Source organism: Onychomys torridus, chromosome 1, assembly GCF_903995425.1.
Source record: "Onychomys torridus chromosome 1, mOncTor1.1, whole genome shotgun sequence".
NCBI classification, from domain to species: domain Eukaryota; kingdom Metazoa; phylum Chordata; class Mammalia; order Rodentia; family Cricetidae; genus Onychomys; species Onychomys torridus.
This window is the reverse complement of record NC_050443.1, coordinates 152,456,187-152,469,168: the sequence shown is the minus strand read 5'-3', so window position 1 is coordinate 152,469,168 and position 12,982 is coordinate 152,456,187. Positions and strand designations below refer to the sequence as shown.

The following is a 12,982-nucleotide window of genomic DNA, read 5'->3' as shown; positions in this document are numbered from 1 at the left end:
AAACATAGATGAACACATTTGTATCTTTCTACAATGTTGTCCTCTATTAATAACAACAAATTCACAAGACAGATCCATTTTACTGGCAGCAATTTGCCAAAACATCCCCGTTTCCATGAGACAAGCACGGATTCTTTTGCTCCAATCTTAATTACTAATAGTCACTCTCAGATCACACGTTATATGTCACACGCGTATCACCGCCATCAAAGCGTCTATGCAGGAATAAGGAAGCAGTCAGTCTGCCAGAGCCCCTGCTGCTGCCACATCGAGGATAGGGACTGAGCTGAGCTGAAGTCTCGGGGCAATCATGAGTTCTGTTGGTCTCTTGATGAACATGGCAGGAGGTCAGATGAATGATCTGTGGGGCATCACCATCAGTCCAGGTGAGAGATGCTTCCATCTCTGTTTGGAGTGCCTGCTAAGTCCTCAGTCTCCATCTTCATGATCTCAATACGTCCATGGGTTTGTGCAGTCTCAGTTCACAATGACCACTGTATAGGATGATGTGGTGGTATTGTGTTCCTTGAAATATTGTGCATGCTAATGAACTTGTCTGGGGTCAGAGAACAGGACGGCCACAATATTAAACATAGAGGTTAGGCAGTGGTAGCACACGCCTTTAATCCCAGCACTGGGAGGCAGAGCCAGGTGGATCTCTGTGAGTTCAAGGTCACATTGGAAATAGCCAGGCATAGTGACTCACACCTTTAATCCCAGAAAGTGAGCCTTTAATCCCAGGGAGTGATGGCAGAAACCAGAAAAGATATATAACGTGTGAAGACCAGAAACTAGAAACATTTGGCTGGTTAAGCATTCAGGCTTTCGAGCAACAGTTCACCTGAGACCCATTCTGAATGAGGACTCAGAGACTTCCAGTCTGAGGAAGCAGGATCAGCTGAGGTACTGGCAAGGTGAGGTAGTTGTGGCTTGTTCTGCATCTCTCATCTTCCAGCATTCACCCCTATACCTGGCATCAGGTTTGTTTTTATTAATAAGAACTTTTAAGATTCCTGCTACAGGATGACATCATTCCTCCTTTCAGGAATAAACTACTTAGCAGTCTGCACATCTCAGGTGGTACGGGACAAACGGTGTTGATTATGTGTCCGACAAGATGAACGGTCACTCACCATTCTCACAGTGGAGTCAAATGTTGCCTGTAAAATGAAGTCTCTCGGGCAAGGCAGTTTTACCCAACACAGAAGAACTTAGAGCAGGGCACTGGCTGGTCTCCACAGCACCATGGTCAGTGACCACTGCAAGCCAGGAAGGTGTGCGTGGAGATGGAGGAGGCCGAGTAACAGGTATCATAAAATAGTTAGAGAGGGAGTCAGAGTTAGTATTGTTCCACAACACCTCAGAGTGACTTATTATGCATTTTATTCTTAGAAAGAAGTAGGAGAGAGGACTTTGAAGGTTCTCAATGCACAGGAATTATACTGAAATGTGGAAACGCTAATTACTCTTATTTGACCATGATATATCATACTTGTTTTGAATTATCACACAGTACTGCATGTAAATGTATGTAATTACCATATGTCAATTAAAATTAAACATTAATAAGTTAAGTTTAATTAATTAGCTGACAGGACTCTTTACATGGCTGGGAAAAGGTATTACTTGTTAGCAATTCGTTTTGAGTATTTTGAGGATTATTTGTCCAACTAGACCCCACGACTCTCACTAATGAGTATGTGACCATAATGGCCACCAAACGCTAGATTAAGAAATTTCCTAAACACAGCGTCCTATTTTGAACTCTTCCTGCTAGTCTGAGAAGTTCCTCCACCCAGCACCCCACCTTCGTTTCTTTCTTTATTGGACGCCTCCAGTGGCAGAGTGCACATGACTCAGAAACCGGTTCCCCTGGCTGTAACAATGATACAGCTCTGAGATCATTACCTGGTAAGCCAATGCCTTGGCTCCATCAGCTGGTCTCTCTCCAAGGTGTGTTGCTGTCAGACTGCTGGGAAAGCCCTCCCAGGTGTGGAAAGAGAGGGCTCACCACCGCCTTGGACTTCCAGGGACATTTCTTTCCGGGAAGAAATCTAATGTTAATTAAGAAACGCCTCCAGAAGACTCACTACTGCACAGTAGAGGGGGAGCACACCCAGAAGGACCGGCATGGGAATCCTATATTCTGAGGTATGTCATATTTCTGAACATAGGAATCCAAAGGGGCTAAAAAGTTGCTCCTATTTTTCACATATAGTTTTCTAGCCCTTTCATTAGGTCTTCTTTTTCAATTCTGTTTAATTTTCCTTGTGAGTACTAAGTCAGGAAAGTTCCTTTGTGCTGGGATATTTAGTATTTTTTTAATATTTCAGCACAAGTTAGTTTGAAATACTAAGGTTTTTAGCTAGACCAAAGTTGAGCGTGATGGGATATACATTTTCTGACATCCTAATTGCAGAGGCCATCCAAACCTTGAAAAATGGAGTTGCAGCTATACTGTGTCTCAGTTAACATTGGCAAGAAAAACTTGTACCTAACTGGATTTTCTGAAAGTCCAAAAATTGGCAGGCTTTTCTATGGAACCCATGAACAAAGTAACTCCTTTAAGCTTGTTATGTGAAAGGAAGTTCACCGCTGGTAATTATTAATACAGATTATCAAATACACAAGAGGTGACAGGCAGTACAGCTTTGGTATTTTGATTAATTCCTTTTCATAGCTGATAGACATGTCATTTTCCCACATTGAAAGTAACTTACCAGAATCAAATGCATTTGTAATGCTTCAAAGGGTGATGTTTGAACAAGAGTAGCAGAGATACAGTGATGTTACTACTACTATTATTATTATTATTATTATTATTATTATTATTATTATTCATGACTTACTCCCTCTCTGACACAATTAACTTGTTAATCTGCATTCCATTCTCTAAGCTCTGGGGAACTTCTTTGATTTTGATCTTCAAGTATGAAAGGTAGTTAGTTGTTTGGCTCCTACTTCAAATGTGCATGTGTGAGCATGAATGTGAGTGTGTGAGCATGGCCGTTTTGAGTGTATGCTTGACTAAATGCATCTTACCATTCTGGGAATGTCTTGCTCAGTGATTTTGATCTCATGAAGAGGTCTCACATAGAGGAGGATGGCAAAACATACTATGTACTAAGGTTCCACTCTGATAAATTATCTGGTGTCAGCAAGAGAAATTTGTTTATAGTGAAGTTTCTAGGACAGATGCTCCAGAGTTCTGATTCAGCTCATGTAGGGTTCAGAAAACTAGTTTCGAAGAGTGGAATACCAGATAACTCTGGTGGGTGTGAGTAGTTCACTACCATCCTGAAAGACAGAACTCTGTCTTAAGGAGGGTGTTAATCAGATCCTTATTTACATGGAGATAAGCCCAATTTTGTTCATAATGCAGGTTAAGATCATGCATATTGGCCCTCCAATTCCATGTATATGTAGATGGTCCCTCAAACAGTACTGTGAACAGCCTGTGGTTTTTAAGTGTCATCAGAGACCCAAGCAGTGTAATTGCTTGTCAGCTTGGTGTTAATCTGTCAAGCAGTTGGGTCAAGGCAAGTACAAGCCAGGTCAAGCATGTTTAACTACTTCCAAGTAGAAGTGAGAACAGTTCCCAAAGTGACATAAATGTTTACTTTTTCAGCTATCTCAAGGACAAAATAATAAATTGGAGTTTTCTTTTTACTTTCCTGTTGAAATTTTTCTTTAAAGAAAGATTTATTTAGTTTACTACAAAATAAATAGGGCTGGGAAGTAATATATGTTAATATGAAATTTTTTATGAAGTCTAAAGTATACCCATATACAAATACCACTAACGAATCTCATAGGCAATAATGTAGAACTCAAGCATGGGGTATGGTTGAAACAAATACTGTTGCTGTATTGCAAGAGAAGACAGGTTTTAGGCCCTTCCCTGTTATTTTTCTTGGTAGTCTGCTTCAGGATTGGCAATCTGAAGCTCGTGAGTCACCAAGGAAATCTTAGTCACTGCAGAAATGTGGTGTTTTTGCTTTTGGCAAATGATTTCTCAATATGTAGAATCTCCCTTTGATGTCAAGGGAGAAATCTGCATTTGATACCAGGGCTGGGGGATGTAACTCGGTTGAATAGTCCTCAACTAGTGTGAGTTTACAAGCTGTGATGCTATTACTGCTCACTTTCATTAGAGAGGTTGTTCTGCTCACCTTGCAAGGTTCCCCAGCCCTTCTGTGCATCAGCATCTCCTGGAGATCTTTGAGGCAGCCACAATGTTTTCACCAGATGCCCAAATATTCTGAAATGGGATCCGAGCCATGCTTTAAGATACTACAATACTTAATAAGGGTTTATAATCAGAAAGTTCAAACACTGACCTAATTCTCACATATATTAATTTCTAAACCTGAACCTCTTCTCCTGACCCTTACTTTTCACCCAGGTTAGGTGGGTCTGTGTGTTAGTTAAGAAGGGATTTTCATCCATGTTCTAGGCACACACCCCTACAGAAGTCTAATTTTAGGAAAGCAACAGTCTAGTTAAGGAGACTCAACTATTCCATCGGAAAAGGGCCTACAAGCTACTTGTGGTTCTGGGCATTTGTTGTGCAGTAGGGAACGCTAAAGGGCTTTCTGGGAAATGAGCCTGAGGAGAAAGCAGCACAGTCTGAAAGGCAGAAGGATAATGAGCAGGTAACCTGGAAGCAGCAGGGATGGCCTGATCGCAGATGTGAGTTCACAGAGGGCAGTGTTCTCCACGACTGGATCACCCAGAGACTCTGAAAATTAAAAACAAACAAATATCTTGGATACTTCACTCTCCTGGAAGCAGGGTGAAATGCCCACTCACTATAATGAAAAGTATAATTAAAATAAATAAAGCCAGTTGATACGTCTGGACATGGGCTGGGAATGGTCCTTAAGGTGCAGTGGTCAAGAATCCTTCTTGTGGCTGACCCTTGTTGCTGAAACTGCCAGACAGCCTTACAGATCCCAAGAAGAGCGAAGACCTGACATCAGTTAGAAATATAGAGTATTCCAGAACAGCTGGAATGTTCTAAGTAAAGAGAGGAGTAGTGGATGAGTTTAAGAGAAAAACCAGCTTAGGTTCAATTAATTCTGTACATTGCTTTTCAGCTGCGCAGAGCACCGTAACATAAACATACTATGAGCAAGCATGTCTCCTCTTCCTCACCCATCAGTGTATCTTCTGTCTTCTTTTGTGTCTTCAATAACTTGTGGCTTTGGCCAGGCATCACCATATTCTTATATAGCCACTGTTGCTGCCCCTTCTGAGCTCACTGTTGCCAGGGTTTTATATATATCTACACACACACACACACACACACACACACACACACACACACACACACACACACACACACACACACACACACACACATATATGATCAGTTTCTTGAACCCTTTTGCTTATGGTTCTTTCTCTACCTTTGTGTTGTTTTGTCTCTGCTACTCCAAATCTTCTTCCAAATTCTCAAAACACAATTTCACATTTCTTCTATTCTCTGAAGTTATCCTCAGTGACCTTAAAATATACAAGAAGTCTTCCTTTTCCTTTTTGGCCTCTGTCTTGGCACCCAATCTGTCTCAGTATGACTATTCAAATTTTCTTTCTTGGACAAAGTTCATTGGTAATATCTCTTATATTTGTGTGTGTGCATGTGTATGTATGTGTGTACATGTGTGAGTGCATACATGTGTGTGTTGTGTGTGTGTGTGTGTGTGTGTGTGTGTGTGTGTGTGTGTTTGTAGGCAGGCAGGCATGCTTGCCTGTGCAGGTGCATATGGTGCCCAGATGTTTACTTCAGTATGTTCTTCTCTATCACTCCCCACCTTTTGATTTTAGAATTGTCTCTTACTCTCACCATTTTGGCTAAACCAATTGGTCAGGAAGCTTCTGGTATCTCAACTCCAATGCCAGGGTCGTAGGTACATGACACTATTACCCTGATCATTTCCTTTTGTAAATATGTCACCATCATTCAACCAATTCTTCAGAGATTTGTTCATTCTCCAAATGAGAACATATAAAATAGTGCCGCACAGTTTTTCCCAAAACCAGAATAGCGTAAGCCCCATTGTAGTTAGAAATTTACACAGACAACACTTTCAATTTTTCTTCACTTAACTCTTCTCTACATTAAATACAAAACGGTTTGTGTCCAGGGAAACTTTCTGAGCCAGCTTCCACTTTAACCTTCCCAACAGGAATATGTTAAGAATGCTATGGTCTTAGAATAGCCTAAGTGTTGTCAGAGGAAAGAAAGCTTACCTACACCATATAAGGATCCATGCCCTTTGTGTCTGTTTTATTCCATTATGCAAAATGGATCAAACTGAAGAGTCCCTGAATCACACAGACAACGACAAATATCCTGGCCAGAATTTTGCAGTTTCTCCAAGAAAGGCAAGGTGTGGTATTGGCACAGTCTAGGGGGCTTGATGGGGTGCATTTTCTCTGCTGGTTAAAGAATTAAAAGGCAGGAAGCAAACCTGAGTGCAACAGGTGGCGGATGAGACATCTCAAACACCACAAACAGCAGCAGGGTCTGCTGAAGAAAGGCACCAATTTACTGGGGAGAGGATACATACATGCTCAGCAGACAGGGACAAAGACCTCTGCAGAGCAGGGTGGTGGGGTGGTGGGGTGGAGACTCAGGGTGGGGAGTGGGGGGGGGAATGGAGGAGGGAGGCGCTTGGGAAGCCAAGAATCCAGTCCCTTCTCAACAGCTGGGTTTTCTGAAGTCTCTGAGGATGGTTGATTGGCCCATGACCATGGTGTAACAAATCCTGATCCGGTTTGAACTTGTTGAGCTAGGCCACGGCAGGGGGTCTGCTGGTGGAGACAAAAGCCTACAAGGCCTTGTTTTTAGCTGTTGCGGGTTTTGCCTCAGATCAGGAGGGCCAGGAGGAAGTTAGCCATCTTGGAAATTTGTCACGTTTATTCCTTAGCCTCCTGGGCTCTACCCACCTTTCTGCCTACCAGGGAATCTGTCTCGCTCCTAGTCTCTTAGTACTTGTGGGCAATATTAATTTTGGTACATCTCAAAGAGATGCACAGAGCGGATTTCCCGTAGTTTAAATTTGGCTTCATGGTTTCCCAGCATGTGCGCCTTGCTCTCTCCACTCTTCCTGCTGGAGCACATGTCTAACTTCGCTCTCATCCCCTCGGCTGGTTTCCGTCTTTCCCGTCCACCCTTCTCCACATTGCTAATTTATGCATGAGGTGGTAAACCGGCATTTCCCCTGCTCACGGGCAGGTTTCCCATCTTCCACTCTGGGATCCTTCACTCCACCCTTCTCCAACCATAGATTTGCTAAAGACACTGCCACACCTGCTCAGCTAGCTGTCGTTTATGACTGTGACCACACACTTGATGATACTAGTCATTAGGCTGCACTAATTGCCCCTAAATGTTTTGGGAGTCTCTTCTACCCTTGTGTCCACCCTGTCTCCTATGTCATTAACCCATTCAGCATGGTAAACATCAATGTTATTCCTTTGCCTAGCTATGTTTACCAATCTATATCCTTATGACAAATGCCTATTAAAATAAAGTGTGGTGACCAAACTTCAGATTTTTCTGGCAAAAATATTTCAGCCGAGTGCTGTGGATATCGCTCTATATAAATAAAATGCTGTTTGGCCAGTGGCCAGGCAGGAAGTATAGGCGGGATAAGAGAGAAGAGAATTCTGGGAGGTGGAATGCTGGGGGAGGAGAGACTGCCAGCTGCCGCCATGACAAGCAACATGTAAAGACACCGGTAAGCCACAAGCCACGTGGCAAAGTATAGATTAATAAAAAATGGGCTAAATATAAGAGTAAGAGCTAGACAATGGTAGGCCTGAGCTAATGGCCAAGCAGTTTAAATAATATAAATGTCTGTGTGTTTATTTTACAAGTGGGTTGTTGGACTAACAGGGCTTGGTGGCACCTGGAGAGAAGCTCTCCAACTACAGCCAAGCTACAGCTTTCTCTGCTGAGTTTATCTGTCCTTTCTCCATCGCTTTGGCCTTGGAGCCAGAATTTTCCTTCTGGGTCATCATGCTTATGCATTTTTGCCCTGTCCTGTTATTTCTGCACTCTCTTTCAGCAATCATCTCCTATTTCATAACCACTCCTGCTCATCTTAATTGGATCCTTAAGCTTCAATAATTAGAAAAGTTTTTAGCACTAATTGAGGGTTTCAGATGAGTCAGCTATGAAGAAAATGCTTCATCCACACAGTCAGGTTTGATTTTTTTTTTTTTATAGCATTGTGCAGACGGAACAGTTAGTGGATGCAGTGTTAAACTAGTGTTTAAAGTGTCCAGATGAACTGTCCAAATAACATCTCTGCTAAGTGGGAGAGTACAGATTAGAACACAGGACTTTCACATCCAAAGTTTGTATTTGTAATCACTGGAAAGCACCATTGCTTGCCTAAATGTGCAGAATTCTGGCTGGACCCTATGTGCTACATACTCACTAGCTTTTACTGACTGCTTCCCCTGCTAAAGTTACTGTATCTTCCTCTCCCTGATTCTAGCTGTTCAAAGACAGCTCCTGCCCTGTCATATGAAACTGATGATTGCACAATGATGATCACATCTAAATTGTGCTGAATCTTTTCTTTTTCTTGAAACTTTCCTATTTTGCTGTTAGGTTGTATCTCTACAGATTTTGTTTTTGATGGGGTCTCTTTGTGTAGCTAGGCTGACCTCAGATTTATTATGGAATCTAGTCTGGCCTTAAGCTCTTGTTCCTGCTTCTGTATCCTGAGTCCTAGGATGATGGGAAGCTGCCTCCATGCCCAGCATTTCTTTCTACTTCAGATATTGCTCATTTGAGGTCAATTTGGGGAAAACAGTTGTACTAGCACTAGCCGGTCAGTGGCAAGAGAAGACTGATCAGAATCCTGAGGGTATAACCCGTAGCTTACTGCTGGCAGCGAGTCTTGCAGCCAGGGAAACACTTAAGACGGAAGTATCTAGAGGCAGAATGAATGACAGTTAGGCTCTACAGTTTGGCTCAGGTCTCTATCATTTATGAGCTATGTGACTTGGGGTGAGGAAACAATCTCCCCTAGTTTCACCTGTGTGTAGTGAGTATAAAAAATATTTACTTACCTTATAGGGTAGTTTTGAGGACTTTGGGAATAGCTGAGGTACTCCATAAATGTTTGTTCATTTTAGAATTCACTCATTCATTTATTTACTCACGAAGTAGACAGTGAATGCCCATGAGGTGTCACACCCTATGCTAGGCACTGGAATGCAATGAGAAAGTGTAGTCAATAATTGAGCTCATGTTGCTAGTAGACTAGCTGGGGAAATGACTGCCAATAACACTAATGGTCTGTTTTTAGGTGATACAACAATTACAGATCATTTATAATGTATTGGCTCACCACTAAAAAGAGAAGGAAGTGTAAGGCTGAGGGTGAGTACTCAGTGAGGGTTCCATTGTTCCATGGCAGAAAGGTAAAGAGAGGGTGGGCAAGAGAACAGACCAGAAGCCGACTTAGCCTTTTAAAATATAAAAAACCCACTGCCAAAATAAGCAATGCATTCATTGTTATTGACATGAGAGTCATGTCATCTTGATCCAGAAACCTAATATTTGTGCCCACCACTCAGCATCACCATACTGGGCGTCTCAGGGATTTTATAGCTGTGAAGAGACACCATGACCACAACAATGCATATAATGGAAAAACATTTAATTGGGGTGGCTTGCTTACAATTTCAGAGATTCAATCCATTATCATCATGGTGGGGAGCATGACTGCATGTAGGCAGATGTCGTGTCAGAGAAATAGCTGAGAGTCCTACATCTTGCAGGCAACAGGAAGTTGAGTACAGGAACTCTTAAAGCCTGCCCCACAGTGACATATATCTCCAACAATGCCACATCTCCTAATAATGCCACTCCCTGTGAGATTATGGGGGCCAACTGCATTCAAACTATCACACTGGGGATCATATTTCTGATCATAAAATTGAAGGATACATTTAAACCATAGCAAACAGGATTGATTAACTTGGACTAAAGGTGAAGCTAAGGGATCAGTAGGAGAAGTAGTTAGAGAGACAAGATTTATGAGAATTGAGAAGCAGCTGTGTGTACTTAAGGACAGCATCCTGATTGGCCATGAAGGAGAGTCTTCAGCAGGGATGTGATGAGCAGCCACTGTGTTGGGAGCGTGAGCTGGAGACTGGATGGATGAGACAAAGAGATAACACAGTCACAGGTAGAGAGCAGTGAGGATCTGAACAGGGGAATGAGCCCTGAAGGTGACAGAGAGGTGGTGCTGGGCATACAGGGAAATTGCAGGGTTTTCGAGGTCATTTTCCAGGTGGGACTACTCTAATCTAAAGTGCCTCTAGGTTCAATAATCCAAAACAGCTTTTCTTTCTGCCCAAATGGATACCGTCATCTTCTTGCTTACTTTCTACTTTATCAGATTTTCTCTAATTTTAATCTTTTATCTAATATAAACTGCACATTTAAGAAGTACAGTGGAATAATTTGACTCTTGTGCAATGTACATTGACAAAATCAGTGTCTATGCCATCTCTTTAAACTTTTATCATTTCTTCATGTTGGGGACCTCTGAACCTCTCTTTTCTGTTTGCTTATAAAATATATAACAAATTGTTTCAAACTGTAGCCACCCTTCCACACTGTAGAGCACCTGTAGATACTGACAGGCCACTACCATTTCAGGTAAATGATTTCCATCAGAAGTTACAGTTGTTTATCTCCACGGTGTAAAATGCCTTTGGCTAGGTGGGCACCAAGCAGGAACCAAAAGTTCAGCATGGAAGACTCACTAATGGAGAGGGGGGGGAGGGGGGGAGGGAGAGAGAGAGGGAGGGAGAGAGGGAGGGAGAGAGGGAGGGAGAGAGGGAGGGCGAGAGGGAGGGCGAGAGGGAGGGAGAGAGGGAGGGAGAGCGAGAGGGAGGGGAGAGAGGGAGGGAGAGAGAGAGAGAGAGAGAGAGAGAGAGAGAGAGCGCGAGAGAGCAGTGCTCAGTTGAGAACCCCAGCTGACTGCTTCAGCCTCCCTGGCCGATTTCTGCTAGACATTTGCAAGCCTCTCAGACATGAACTCCTGACTTAATCTTTTGCTATCTACACTCTGCTTCTACCTGCTACTTGCATATTTGTTCTTTTCCTTTTGTTCACTACATGCTTCGTAAACTGGCTCATTTGAAACCAAACTACAGCTAGTGTAGATAATACTCTGGACCAGACAGAACAGTGACTTGTCTTAGTCACTGTTTTATTGCCATGGAGAGACACCATAACTGTGACAATGTAAATGCTTATAAAAGAAAGCATTTCATTAGGGGCTTGCTTACCGTTTCAGAGGGTCAGTCCATGATCATCACGGCTCTGGGGTCGTAGCTGAGAGCTGCGTCATGACATGTAGGCAGCAGGCAGAGAGAGAAACTCAAAGCCATTGCCAGAGATATACCTCCTCCAACAAGGCCACACCGTGAAAGTTTTAATCCACTGAGAAAGACCAAAGACTAAGACTCTATTCAAATTTATATTAAATAAATTTATTCTTACTGATAGCAGAAGGATAGCAGCCTTGGAGCCAAACATGCCATACTTAAGGGGGCTAAAGGAGGGGTTTATGCTGGTTTTAACGAGCCGCTTTTGCTCTGCCAGGAGAAATCACGAGGCATGACAAAACCAATTATCGGAGCAGAGTTTTGTTAGGAGGAGGGAGGGACAGAAGAGTGTGACCAGGCCTGTGGAAGAGAAGAGAGAGAGAGAGAGAGAGAGAGAGAGAGAGAGAGAGAGAGAGAGAGAGAGGAAGAGAGAGGAAGAGAGAGAGGAGGGAGGGAGGGAGGGAGAGGGAGAGGGGAGAGGGAGAGGGGAAGAGGGAGAGGGGGGAGGGGAAGAGGGAGAGGGGGGGAGGGGGAGGAGGGGGAGGGGGAGAGAGAGTGGGGAGAAGGAGAAGAGGAGGGGGAGGGGTCTGTGTCCCGCTTCTTATGGATTTCCCTGCACATGCGTGTATGGGTTTACAGAGCTACGCCACACATGCGCAGATTGTGTGATCACGCAGCGCTCAGATTATGTAGGACATAAGGCTACTGAACTGCACAGGTACGGTCATGCAGCTGGGGCAGTGGCCAGGAATCCCAATAGTTTATAAAGGTGGATATCAAAGGTAAACATTTACAATTACCTATGAAATCCAGAGCTGAGCAGGAAAATCGGTTTACTCCTCTCATTTGAGTCTCGTTTGTATAGTAATAAAGAGACCACTTCATCCCAGCCCCACTGGATAAATAGGTCAAATACTTCACAGCAGGAACACCGTTATCCTAATCTTATCTCACCTGCAGGTCATGAGGTTCTCACAGGTGTTTCAGGACCCTTAGAGATGCCTGGTACCATATTAAGTGTCTTTAGCCACCACGGGAGTTATGCATAAATTATTATTCAGGTCTGAGCACTCTGGAGGGAGTGTCACTAATCAACTGGGATAGAGCAGCCAACAACACAGTGCCATCAGGTTAGGGCTGGCTGTCACATCCCTACAAAACCTACTCCCAAAAGGCCACACCTCCTAATCTTTCCAAACCAACTGGGGACCAAGCACGCAAATATATGAACCTATGGGGGCCTTCTCATTCCAGCCACCACAGTGAGGTACACTGCTTGTTTATTTTTGTACACACACACACACACACACACACACACACACACACACACACACACACACACACACACACAGGAAAGTGAACCCAGGGCTTTGCATACATTCAGCATCAACTCCAACACTGAGCTTCCCCTGGCCTCTATCACTTTACTTTTCAAAAATAGAAAGTATGTTCAGGTAACAGGATGTATAGGATAGACTAAAGGGAAGATCTGGCCATAATTAAGTAATATTCCCAGGGAAAGCCCCTAGTAACTCTTAATATAATTATCTGTCTCCTGGTCTTTCTATTTTTAGCTTTATTCAGTAAAGACTTTAAAGAATCTAAGAAAAGGGAT

The 12,982-nt window shown here is 43.1% G+C and overlaps 1 long non-coding RNA gene across 6 annotated transcripts; it reads right to left on the bottom strand.

The window, feature by feature from the left end:
* Window positions 1–976: 976 nt before the first annotated feature.
* On the bottom strand, window positions 977–11,743 carry LOC118576727. 6 transcript variants are annotated; one of them, XR_004943976.1, is made up of 7 exons: window positions 11,329–11,743; window positions 10,094–10,181; window positions 9,094–9,233; window positions 4,661–4,741; window positions 4,173–4,261; window positions 1,909–2,038; window positions 977–1,259 (listed from the first exon to the last, which is right to left on the bottom strand). It is a non-coding gene; the product is annotated as an uncharacterized LOC118576727 (long non-coding RNA). The 6 variants fall into 6 exon arrangements; XR_004943977.1 differs by lacking the exon at window positions 11,329–11,743 and adding an exon at window positions 10,662–10,806; XR_004943978.1 differs by lacking the exon at window positions 11,329–11,743 and adding an exon at window positions 10,686–10,806.
* Window positions 11,744–12,982: the final 1,239 nt, after the last annotated feature.